Genomic DNA, 12,057 nt, shown 5'->3' on the forward strand with positions numbered 1-12,057 from the left:
ACAAGTACTTAAATCATACAGGTCTTAAATCCTACCTCTCTCCATTGACACTAAGGGCAGCTAAAGTACAGACCACACAAATTTCTAATATTAGGTGTTAGAAATATCTCCTTCCAAATATTATCCATCAATTGCACCACTCCAGAAACACTGTTGGTCACTGGCCATTTTGCTATTGTGGCCTAAGAGTCAAAGTCATACTGCTCTTGTGACAATGACTTGCAAATGCGAGTATCCAGTATGCAGGATGCATTTTTGTGCTTTACTACTCTAGATAATGAAGGCAGGATGCAGATTTTGTCTGTGTGCCCTTCTGATCTGATTCAGAGTGAATGGGAATTCTGCCATGCCAGGGAACCAGTTAATGACAGCTTGCACAGCTTCACAGAAAACTTAAGTTTTAGAAGGAACATAGATTTCCCCTTTTGTAAGTAAGACAGTGGTAAAGTCAGTGCCACAGATAAAGAAAAGGTAGAAAGGATTATTCCTGATAGACACAGATTCAAAAGCATGTCTTCTGTTTTACTTAGAACAATGTTCATTTAGTGAGGCTTTACTCCAAGCATACTGTAAAGCTACATTGCTACATGTCCTCCCATCATCATACCTATGCAGTCTAAATGCTGCGAATGTATGCATCCAGGACAGAGCTCAATCACTTTCTCTCATAAATGACTGACAGGCTGATTGCATACAGGCAGCAGACAGCCGAAGCTCTGGTAAGGGGCCATATGTTGCTAGGAGACAAGGCCTAATGGCATGGGGAGCTATATGCAGGGGAGGTGATGGAGCTGGGGATCAGGGCAGGGAATATAAAAAGAGGAAGACCATTTTGTTTTTATCTCTGTAGCATAACCAGTGCATAAAAGCCTCCTTTCTTTCACGTTCATACAGCAGGAAGCTCCATCTTTGCAAATGTTGCTGCTCTCCACACTCATACATTAGAGGGAAAACTCATGACACCACAAGTTCACACTCCACATGTAAGTAGGCAAGTAAATTCAGACAAAGTGAAACTTTTTTAAAAAAAATAGTCATTTATTTATTTATTTTAATATTGATAAAATAACTGTAGGTAGAAATTGAGTTTTATGCTCAACTTAACTTGTAACAGTAGAAGCCTTTCAAGGAGCTGAAGGTGGTAGTCTGATGCATAAAACAGGAAGATGGCTGCTGCCACAAACAGTCATATTAGTGCTCTGGTTGACAGATGGACCAGCTGACTGAAAAAAAGAGAAGAAAGAAAAAATGAACTGTGATGGATGCAGCAGCTAATTATCAGTGAGTCAAAAGACTCTCGTGATTGAGGTGGAAGAGTATTTGTGAGATGCAGATGTACAGTGATTGTTCTTTAATTATTGCTATTACCATTTTAGAGAAGGGCAACAAAGTCCTGAGTAGAAAGTAACACAAAACAAAAAGAGATATAATAGAGAAAAACAGAGGGGAAATGGAGCATTCTGAGAATGAAATATATACTGTACTTTTTTTTTTCTCTTTGAGATAGGGATGGAAAAGATAATAGTCATCTCTTCTGGTTATCTCTTTAAAAGGCTCTTCACTTTTGTGTTTTGTTCCTTTTAGAAATGCATAAGAGATAAGATGAGAACCCTATTTAAAAAATGTACACTGCTCATCTATTTAAAATTTAGCATTCCATTTGTGGCGCTTTTCATTCTAAATGGAAAAAAATCCGGAAAAATACTTCAATGCAAAAAAACATATTAAAAAAACCCACATACATGTGGTTTTGACCTATGGGCCCATTTTGTGGATCACTTTAGATAGGGATCATGCAGTCTTTCTTTAAAAATATAAAAAATAAACTTAGGAGAGCAAGAAAACTGTATCTATCCATATAATAAATCAGAAACCATTACAAGCCCTGTGGAAGATAACCGTCTATTTTCCAGCCAAAGAATCTGAAGGGAAAATACCTTTTATTTTGTAAAAGTATGTTTGATAGAAATATGGTAAAGCAAACATCAACAGAGGATCTTGTGGCTTGAAAAGAAGAATCATGAATATTAATTCAGGAAATCAACACAAGAGATGTACAGAGCACACTGTTCATTTAAAAAAAAAAAAAAAAAAAAAAAAAAAGAAAGGAAAAAGAAAAGGTGATAAGCCACTGATGTGCCAGAAAGAGACAGAGCAAAGGCAACAATAATGACATGATTCAGGTATGTAAATGAAAACACTCCTGGCAAGAAAAAGTAAAGAGGGGCTGATAAAAGTAACCTCTTTTAGTACTTTCTACTAGTACTGTGCCTTTTGCAATGTGCCACTTTAGAAAAGCTGAGATCATAGCAGATCTCTGGATGTAGATCAGGTTTTATCAAAGCCTTTTGCTTTGTCTGGATGTTGAACAGAGAGTTGTATTTTAACAAATGCAGAAATAATGAGGGTTACAGATATCCAACGTAAGCACAAAAAGATACACTCCACTCTAATATTTCAAAGCATTCAGACTCACAACTGAAGCAGAACTGAGGATACACAAAATTCCAATATGTAGTCATCAGGATTTCTGGTAGTAAGGAGTCTCAGTCACATATCTTTCCTTTTTCCCATTCAAAGCAAAAGGTTATATTCTGCTGAATTTTAAAAGTGTTGTGTAGGTATTATGTGCACTTCCCTATATACAGTATGTATGAATTGGCACTTTAAAGCAATTTTTAGAAGACCCTCAGTCAATTATAAATGAAACTAAATTTTTGCTTTTCTGCATGACTATACATTATATCATTTTACTAAAGGACAGTACACCTGGTCTAAAGCACACATTTAGATATGTTAGCACTATATCTGAATACAAAGATTAATATTATTTTAGCTAAAACAAGTTGTTCCTTTGAGGGGTTTCTCCTTTTATACTTCTTCCTCTGGATTCTAAGTCACAAGTTAAAATAACTGTTTCAGTTAAGCATGGAGAAATTTAACCTCTTTAGATTTTCATGAAAGCTTCTTGGTCTGTGTATTGCTTTTCTCCACATAAAACTTTACATTTGCATGATAAGCAGTGAAGTAGTTGGTTTAATTATTATTTAGCTGGACCCTCAAAAACTTGTTTATATCCCAAAAATGGATGGCAACATCTTGCCTGAATTACATAATTCTAGCATCGAGGAAACACTCTTTCCATCCATTGGAATTCCTTTTCCCTCATTCTGCCTTGCCTCCTCTGCGAACATTCTTCAACTCCTAGCAACCTTCTTTTTCTCCAGATTTCAAACTGGTATGCTTCCTGAAGATACAGTTTATTCCCACTGGAAAGCTCTACTCACAGAAATTTTCACATAGGATATGTAAAATAAGGCCTTTGTCTCTGCATAAAGTACCTGTGTATTCATATACAGCAAAAGCACTATATATGCCTAAAAACGCAAATTCTACATTTACATAAAAATTAAATTGACTGCTCATAGTGACACAGATTTGATCAGCTGTTTTTATTTTTATTTTTGACACAGTTTAGCAACTGGAAACGTAAGGGTTGTGTCTTGCTGAACAGAGAAATGAAGCACATTTTGCAAAGCCATGATGATTTTCCATAGTAATTTTTCATTAGTATTACTTATTTTTCATTGTTCAGGAAGTCAACACTACAGAAACTGTTCCATACTTGGTATTGAAAAGAATAAAACATTTCTCGGCAATAATTCAGTAATACTATCTTTGTTACAGAAGTTTAGCATTATTTTCACTGAGCTCCTTTGTACCTTCTGAGGAAATCTGGGAGATATGTAAAGCCTAAAAGTCCAAAATAGCTGGCCCCAAGATTATCCAAACCAGAGAATTTATATCGGTGGGATGACCAGGAAGTGTAACATATAAACAACTAATTTCTTGCTGGCAGTACTCCAGCTATCTGTCTTCTAATGAAGAGGCTTTGGAAGAAGATTCTGCTATGTCCCAGCAGTGGAATTCAGGATAGAAAGTAGATTTGAAGGTCTTAGAAATGCATTTTTCTGCTACCTTTTCTCTTCAGATTTGCACCATTGTGCCCTGTCTAGACTGTTTAAAATATTACTTTATCAGAGGGTCCATCATCCCATAAGCCATGGAGTAATGCAGCCATGAAGAAAGACATCCAGGAAAATCACAAAAAGCCATATAAAGGCCAGATTCTGTTTTTTAAAAACCAGCAAAAGTAGATGCTTAAGATACTAGGATGTATCTAATCAAAACAAGGAAACATTATTGGTATTGTTTAAATAATTTTATCTCCTTATGTAGAATACTGTGCATGATTCTAATAACCCATGTTAAGAAAAGATTAATTTAAATTGTAACAGCTACACATTGCAGTAGTTGAACTGATTAAGGAAATAGGGTTCTTATTTTATAAGCTATGCTTACTTGGGGGTACAAAGTTTTTTGCACAGTGCTGACAGGAATATCTATACTGGCAAAATTTCTGTGCAGTAGATTGGGCTTTGAGAGTCAAGCTTATTAGAATGACTAGAATGAAATCTACGGTGGAAGAGAGAAATGGGAAACAGCTACGAGGGACAAGACAGAAGGGATGTGCATGCCTTCTATAAACAAACCAAGAGGATAAATGTCAACGAGTCAAATAAACTATTTAAGATAATGGAAAATGTTGGTGTTAGGAGATAGGCATAGAAATTGGCTCCAAATGAAAGTAAACTGTCAAAATTACTAGCATAGCAAAGCACTGGTGTCACTGATCAATGGGAACCTTTACAACCTTAAATCCTGTGTTGAATATCATACCAAAAAGGTGTGGCAAGATTTCAAAATTTTCTCCTTTTGACTTCCAAATAATGCCTTATCCTAGTAAATATTATTAAAAAAAAATTAAAAGGCATAAACCAGACACTTGCTAGCACTTTGCCCAGGCAAGATGTCATTCCTTTCCCTTGTCATTTAATTATTTCTCCATTTAATGCTATCCAGCAAAAGTATGATCTGTGGTTATGAAGTTTGATTAGCCACTTAAAGCAGACAGAAAAACTTTATTGGTACAATATTTGCTTTTGCATGTGTTGAGTAGTCTATAACACAGACATCCAATTGTCACTCGTCATAAATCTACAAAGCACAACTACCATACTGCATGCGTATCCTTAAAGCTACAGTTACAAATTAAACTTTTATTGGTGCATCTATTTTTCTCACTGAACAACACAACTACAAAGCAAATTGAGAACTGCCAGGATACCACTTGAGCATTAACTTGGTAGCTGTCTCCCCACTGTGCTGGCACAATTTTAACTCTTCTTCCTATTCAAGGGTCTTGCAGCACAGCTGTGGCCCAAAGGCAGTCGTGTTTGGCACTTACAGACCCAGATGACAACGTCTGGTGTGTCTCTTTCCAAAAGCAGCAGCAGCAGCGACATCTGGATCTACTGACAGCTCGAGGGTTTCTCTCTTGGCTGGGTTCCCCCCCGGCAGCTGTGGAACTGCCTCTATTGCTGTCCTGAGGCTGGGCTCTGGTGAGGCAACTGCTCCCTCCTCCTGCTGTGATTATGAGATTCCTCACTGTGCGCTTCTAATCAGCCTCTCTCCTCAATTGCATTACACTGAAAACAAAGGGAAGAAAAGGGGAAAGTGGAAAGGGGAAAGGGGAAAGGGGAAAGGGGAAAGGGGAAAGGGGAAAGGGGAAAGGGGAAAGGGGGAAGGGGAAAGGGGGAAGGGGGAAGGGGGAAGGGGGAAGGGGGAAGGGGGAAGGGGGAAGGGGGAAGGGGGAAGGGGGAAGGGGGAAGGGGGAAGGGGGAAGGGGGAAGGGGGAAGGGGGAAGGGGGAAGGGGGAAGGGAAGGGAGAAGGGGGAAGGGAAGGGAAGGGAAGGGAAGGGAAGGGAAGGGAAGGGAAGGGAAGGGAAGGGAAGGGAAGGGAAGGGAAGGGAAGGGAAGGGAAGGGAAGGGAAGGGAAGGGAAGGGAAGGGAAGGGAAGGGAAGGGAAGGGAAGGGAAGGGAAGGGAAGGGAAGGGAAGGGAAGGGAAGGGAAGGGAAGGGAAGGGAAGGGAAGGGAAGGGAAGGGAAGGGAAGGGAAGGGAAGGGAAGGGAAGGGAAGGGAAGGGAAGGGAAGGGAAGGGAAGGGAAGGGAAGGGAAGGGAAGGGAAGGGAAGGGAAGGGAAGGGAAGGGAAGGGAAGGGAAGGGAAGGGAAGGGAAGGGAAGGGAAGGGAAGGGAAGGGAAGGGAAGGGAAGGGAAGGGAAGGGAAGGGAAGGGAAGGGAAGGGAAGGGAAGGGAAGGGAAGGGAAGGGAAGGGAAGGGAAGGGAAGGGAAGGAAAAACATTTCCTTTTAATTTTTCATTTTTCTAGAATGGTCTATTCTTAGCCCTTCAAATGCACTTCCCACTTATTTGCCACATTGGTTCTGTCTGCAAGAATTTCAGCTTCCCAAACAGACTATTTCAGTGTGGGCTTGGCTTTGGTGTTGTTTTGGGGTGGTGGGGTTTTTTGGTGTTTTTTTTGTTTTGGTTTAGTTTGGTTTTTTTTTATTTGTTTGATTGTTTGGGGGTTTTTTTTGCCAGTTTCTAGGTATAAATGTAATTTCTCTTTAGAAACAGATGAGTAAACTACACCAAATTCAAGATCTGTGCTCTCTGACACAAATGAGCACAATGACTGAGTATCCATATAAGAGCTAGAAGCTGGGCAGAGTTTGTCTTAAAGGTGATGTTTACTGGTCCCTGGATTACTGGATACTGATGACCTACAGGAGAGGAGGTGGAATGAGAGGGGATTATAACTGATATACTACTAGACAGCAGTAGAACAGGGAACAGTATTTGGTGCAGTAGCAATCCAGACTGAAGGAAGGAGTCCTCATTTGGGCTTGCTTATTAACCCTAACCCAATATCTGTTACAGACATAGCTGAAATAGTGAGAGGTGTTGAGGGATGCAGGTAGGCCAGAAATTAAAATAAGAGATTGAAGGAAAAGTCAAAACCAAGGCTTCTGGTGAAGACCTCAGTAGAAACAGAGGGATTCACTTAGAAAGTGAAAAAGATTAAGCTAGCCTTGCAACACAGGACACTTTCAGAGTCTTTGTTATTTTTTAAACAAAACAACTAACAACCTCAGTCCCCATCTTTGCAAAATGTGGTGTGGGAATTTAGACTTATTTTTCCAGCCACAGTCTTGTGGCTGAAATCATGTTCAGAGCTTTAAAAATTTAAAGATAAAATGCTTCAGAGTGTGCAAGTGCCAAGAACATACAGGGCTGTCCTATCCCTACAAATAACAACCCAGTAATAATTTGGTGAACTCAGCAATACAGTAGTGACATCAAATGCTGTGTTAAACAAGGAAGTCTCCTGCTCATTTGCTGTAATTCCCTCACACAAGGTTCGTGCTTCTTTTAGGAATGTCTGATCACTATGTGAAACCTAGAGGCAGGAAAGCCAGACAAAACTCTGAGGCTTACTAAAGCTGGAAATCTAGACCTAAAATTCTACACAAAATATAAATTATTAGCACTACAGTGAATCATATATCATAACATAAATTAATAATATATTACTCAGTGAAATGCTAAGTGTGATTTTTAATACTATATGACAGATTTTTTAATTTATGAACTGTCTATTAAATTTAAAAATCCTTCAATTTCTTTCTTCTCTATCATATATTAAAGTCTCCTTTTGTTTGAGCCTCCTAATCCTTCATTTATTAACAATACCACTCTTTCTCTTTTCTATTATTGCTTTTGGGTTCTTTCCTTTCATTATTTCCTTTATTTTCCTTCTACTTTTCAAGTCTCTTGATATTCAATTTTCATGACAAAACTATGTAAGAATTAGACCCAAATGTTTTCTGTCTTTCTTCCCACATATATAATATCTTACATGAATATATTAAACTCATATATGTCATTCTTAGAGTCATCTATAAATAATATAAAATAATAATAGGGCAAATAATATCTATCACCTGTAGTAGATAAAATATGGCAGCTTCTCTCTCTGGAGTTCTTTCTTTTCTACTGGCTTTAGTACCTAGAAATTAGTCTAATGTGGACCCCAGATCCAGATAAGCCTCAGTAGAAGGGGTTTTGCCTGCCAGATACCTACTATATAAACATTTATATATGCATCTATGTTGATTATAATTTTCTCAATCTCTGTTAAATTGAAACCCAGGTCAAAAAGTACAAGGCTAACATTAAAATAATAAAAGAGGAAAAAAAATTACTTCCCTTGTAATTATATTCCTTTGTGCAAATGTAAATTCCCATAATCAAAACTGCACATAATTGCCAGTTAGTTACCTTAAGCACACTGATTTGTGGTATTTTTATGAAAGTCCCAGTCCCTTTATAACATGGTTACCCTTGGGAAGGTCCACAAATAACATGATTTTTCAGAACTCAAATTCTTCTAACTCAGTCATACATAAAAATTGATGTTTTCTAAATGTTATTGTAACATTTTTTTTCTGCTTACACCACAGTGTTTACCCATAGGCTTTTGAATGGGCATTTAAATTGGAGAAGACCCAGAGTGCATCTCTGCAACCCCCACGTTATTTAGCAGTCCACTGCAGTAGCAAGAGTTGCAGGGGGGATTGTGCAGAGCCTTTGGGATACCCAGCACCAGCAAAGCCATGTGTAGCAGTCACCACTGAGCTGTTCTACACATAATTTTTGATCTAACACACCCAAACAGGATGAGAGAGAAGAGGGCTTTGTAATACAAGTGGCATAAATGATCACATCAGCAAGGTCATCTGAGCAGTATCCCTAGCTAGTAAAGATTTTTCCTAGTGGTCTCACAAGTAGAAGGGAACAAATGGTATCCAAAATGCTGTTACTATCAGTGATTTGTGAAACATGCCATGTGGTATATGGATGTCATAGTGTATGTAGTGTGCAGGAGAGATTTGCAAGCCATTAAAGGAATTATTCTATTGTGAAGCACTTGAATAAATTTAAGCACATGAGTTTCAGCAAGTGAATTGAAACTATTGTGGCTGTTCCTTTTATGTGTGTCTTCTTGTACTTTTGGGTGCTAATTTTTAATATAGACCTTTATTGTTTAACTGAAATAATTCTCAGATCTTAAGAGGATTCCTGGGCAAGTGCCTGAAGACTGAAATAGTTTTCACTGATAGATTCTAAAAACTCATTGGCTTGCACATTCTCCTGTTGAAATGCTTGAGTTTTGCACTGACACCAAAGAGCAGTTCAATTTTTAGTCTGGGCTTTGGTCCCTACATTGTGTCTGCCAACAATGGTGTCAGCTGTAATCTAGACACCTGTCTGTTAGAAACTACACTGAGACCACAAACTCATTTCATACAGATCACTGAAAAGACATTAGATGGCAATAATTGCTGTTACTTCCAACCTGGATTAGATTTGAAACAACAACCTAGGATTCATATTCTATTACTGGTCCCCTGAGTTGTTCACTACTCTTGAATTCTTTCTCTGATGTTGTGTTATGTATTCTTGAAGTAATATATCAGATTCCTGATTCTGTGCACAAAGGGAAGAGAATTCATAGAAATAATTCTTAGGTGTATGTGGATTTGTATCAAAAATATATATAGTATAAACCAAATCTATTTTAGGAACATTAAAATTCTGATACCTTCCCAGAAAACAAAAATTTCCGCCCTTCTCAGGTTGAGATCATTTAAACGCTCCTGCCCCTAACAAGTGTAGGTTTAGGTTATTTTTATCTGCAGCACACATAGTGCAGACCCAAGTATTTTAAGGTTACTGAGTATCACGACAGGCTCCTCAATGGGACTAAAATACATTGTTGGAATAAATCCTCTACTGAAATAGATGGATTTGCACCAGTAAATTCCAGCAAGGAATAAAGAACATGAATTCTTGAAATATCCTAGTTCGGGGTGGTATATGTGTTAAAAAATATACATATTGTTATCAGCAATACCAGTAAAATATTTTGCATAGACATATATGGCACCAAATAGCCATCATAAATGACTATTTTATAACTCTATCGTAAATTAACGGTACATATTTGACCTCACAGTAAATTAGGATTGTGACAAACAGCATTTTTGGTCTTGTATTTTTTCAGCCAAACCCAGTGGATTTAGCACTGTTCAAACCTGTATTACATCTACACATAAATAAAATCAGCAGTAGGATACATTCATTTCATAAGTATGTATCATCAAAACCTCTTTTTAGTTAAAAAAAAAAAAAAAAAAGGAAAAACAAAACCCTGAGTCCTAGATAATACTTTCTATACAGTGCTGTGTTTAACTGAGAGTTCATGTTTACAGCTCAGTTGTAAAAAGCTGAGGAAATAGAGCTTTGTTACCCAGACACTGATGAAGCTCTAAATAGCATTGCAGGCAGAGCTGCATAATGAGTACATATTAAAATGTCTTTGGTGTCTTCTAAGAGTGCAGAACATTACTTGTTACTCTGACCATAAACGTATAACAATTGTGGTTTTGTAAAATAAGTTGAAACCTCCTGCAGTCTGAAATACAGAACAATGCAGATGACTAATTTGAATCAACGAGGTTCCATGTGGCATGTCACAGTGGGATTCCTAATGATCTTCTACAAGGATACTGTTTGTCTAAGGCTCTCATTTTCCATCCTGTGATGTGTGGATGTGAACTATGCTGAAAATAATGCAAGGCTAATTACCAACCTTGTCAATGGCAATTCACATACAATGATAAACCGTACTTCTAAAAATAAAAAAAAAAAAAAATTAAAATTAAGCCACATATCCTTTCAGTAACAAGGACACTGAAACTAAAGACGGTTTCAGCATCTGTTCATAGTTTCTTTGTTTCTAACAGTATTTTTTAGGCTGGATGTCAGAACAGGTGAGAGTAAAATTAAGGAAAAAACCCCAAACCAGGATACAGCTTTACAAGACCATAATCTTCAGCATTTGTTCAGACCAAAAATATGAGAAAGGGTATAACAAATTTTTCTGAGAAGGATGTTTATCCTATTTGTCTTTTTTTACAAATCTTCTCCTTTTTTCTCTCATGCATTTATAATGTAAAATTGTTTGATAATACTGTAATGGTCCTGTATATACACTTTCAGTTTTAAAATACTGTTTTTAATTTCATTTTTGTTCAGTTAATCAACTTTTTTTTTTTCCCTATTCAAATTGACCATGGAACAGCAAATTAAAGTGAAACTGTCACCTTTAAACACCAACATCCTTTCACAGGCACTATAGCCAAGGATACCCAATGGGACAAGAAATATTATTTAATACACTGACAGAGGGTGATGTATGTTGGTTTACATTCCCATATAAACATTTTATCCTTCCAGGTTAAATACACACAAAACATCAAGTGCCATTTACTATGTAAATGCTAAAGCACACAGTTAGTAATAAGTCAAAGCTATTCTCACCTTATTGACTTACTTTCTCTGTTATCTTCCTTTGTTATACATGGCACTGAGAATGGGGAAATTGTTACTCTTCTGGCACTTATATGTGTTTTTCCATCAATGTCTCATACATCCTGTTGCAAATACAGACAGGCAGGTACACTTCCCTGCACGTCATTCTGTCTACAGCTACGCACAGATACACATGCATATACACATGCACAGCTTTTCTAGTTAAAAACATGCTGGTAGGTAAGAAAAACTGGGCATCCTGTGAAGAATGACAGAATATTGTGTTAATTGTTATACCACTTTAGATGGAATGGAAAGCATTAGACATAAATAGCTGTCTTGCAAGCATTAAAGAATCTACCTTCTTGATATGCTATTGAATTAAAGCAGCTTCTTTTATAGTCACCGCTTCTGTAGCATAAGCGAATTTAGTGACAAAACAAAACAAGAGATAGAGCAATTGAAGCAGATGTTCCATGAAACTCTTACTATACAGAGCACAAGGGTCTGGCATATAGCTCATCAGTAAAACATGAGAATGTACTTGAGTAGAAAAATCACAATCTGGTACCCACAGGCTATTGCCTGCATCTCATGTAAACTGATAAATTAAAGATGCTGCACCATTTTTCCTTGTCTTTCCTTTGTCAAATGCAATCATTTAAACATGCATTTTGGTACTGGAAAACTTAAAAAATAAGCAAACATACTAACATATA

At 37.3% G+C, this 12,057-nt stretch overlaps 1 long non-coding RNA gene across 1 annotated transcript; it reads right to left on the reverse strand.

The window, feature by feature from the left end:
- Positions 1 to 1,017: 1,017 nt before the first annotated feature.
- LOC121469235 (uncharacterized) lies at positions 1,018 to 5,543 on the reverse strand. Its single transcript, XR_005979203.2, has 2 exons — positions 5,309 to 5,543; positions 1,018 to 1,223 (listed from the first exon to the last, which is right to left on the reverse strand). It is a non-coding gene; the product is annotated as an uncharacterized lncRNA (long non-coding RNA).
- Between the last annotated feature and the right edge of the window lie 6,514 nt (positions 5,544 to 12,057).

Source organism: Taeniopygia guttata, chromosome 2 (genome assembly GCF_048771995.1).
Source record: "Taeniopygia guttata chromosome 2, bTaeGut7.mat, whole genome shotgun sequence".
NCBI lineage: Eukaryota > Metazoa > Chordata > Aves > Passeriformes > Estrildidae > Taeniopygia > Taeniopygia guttata.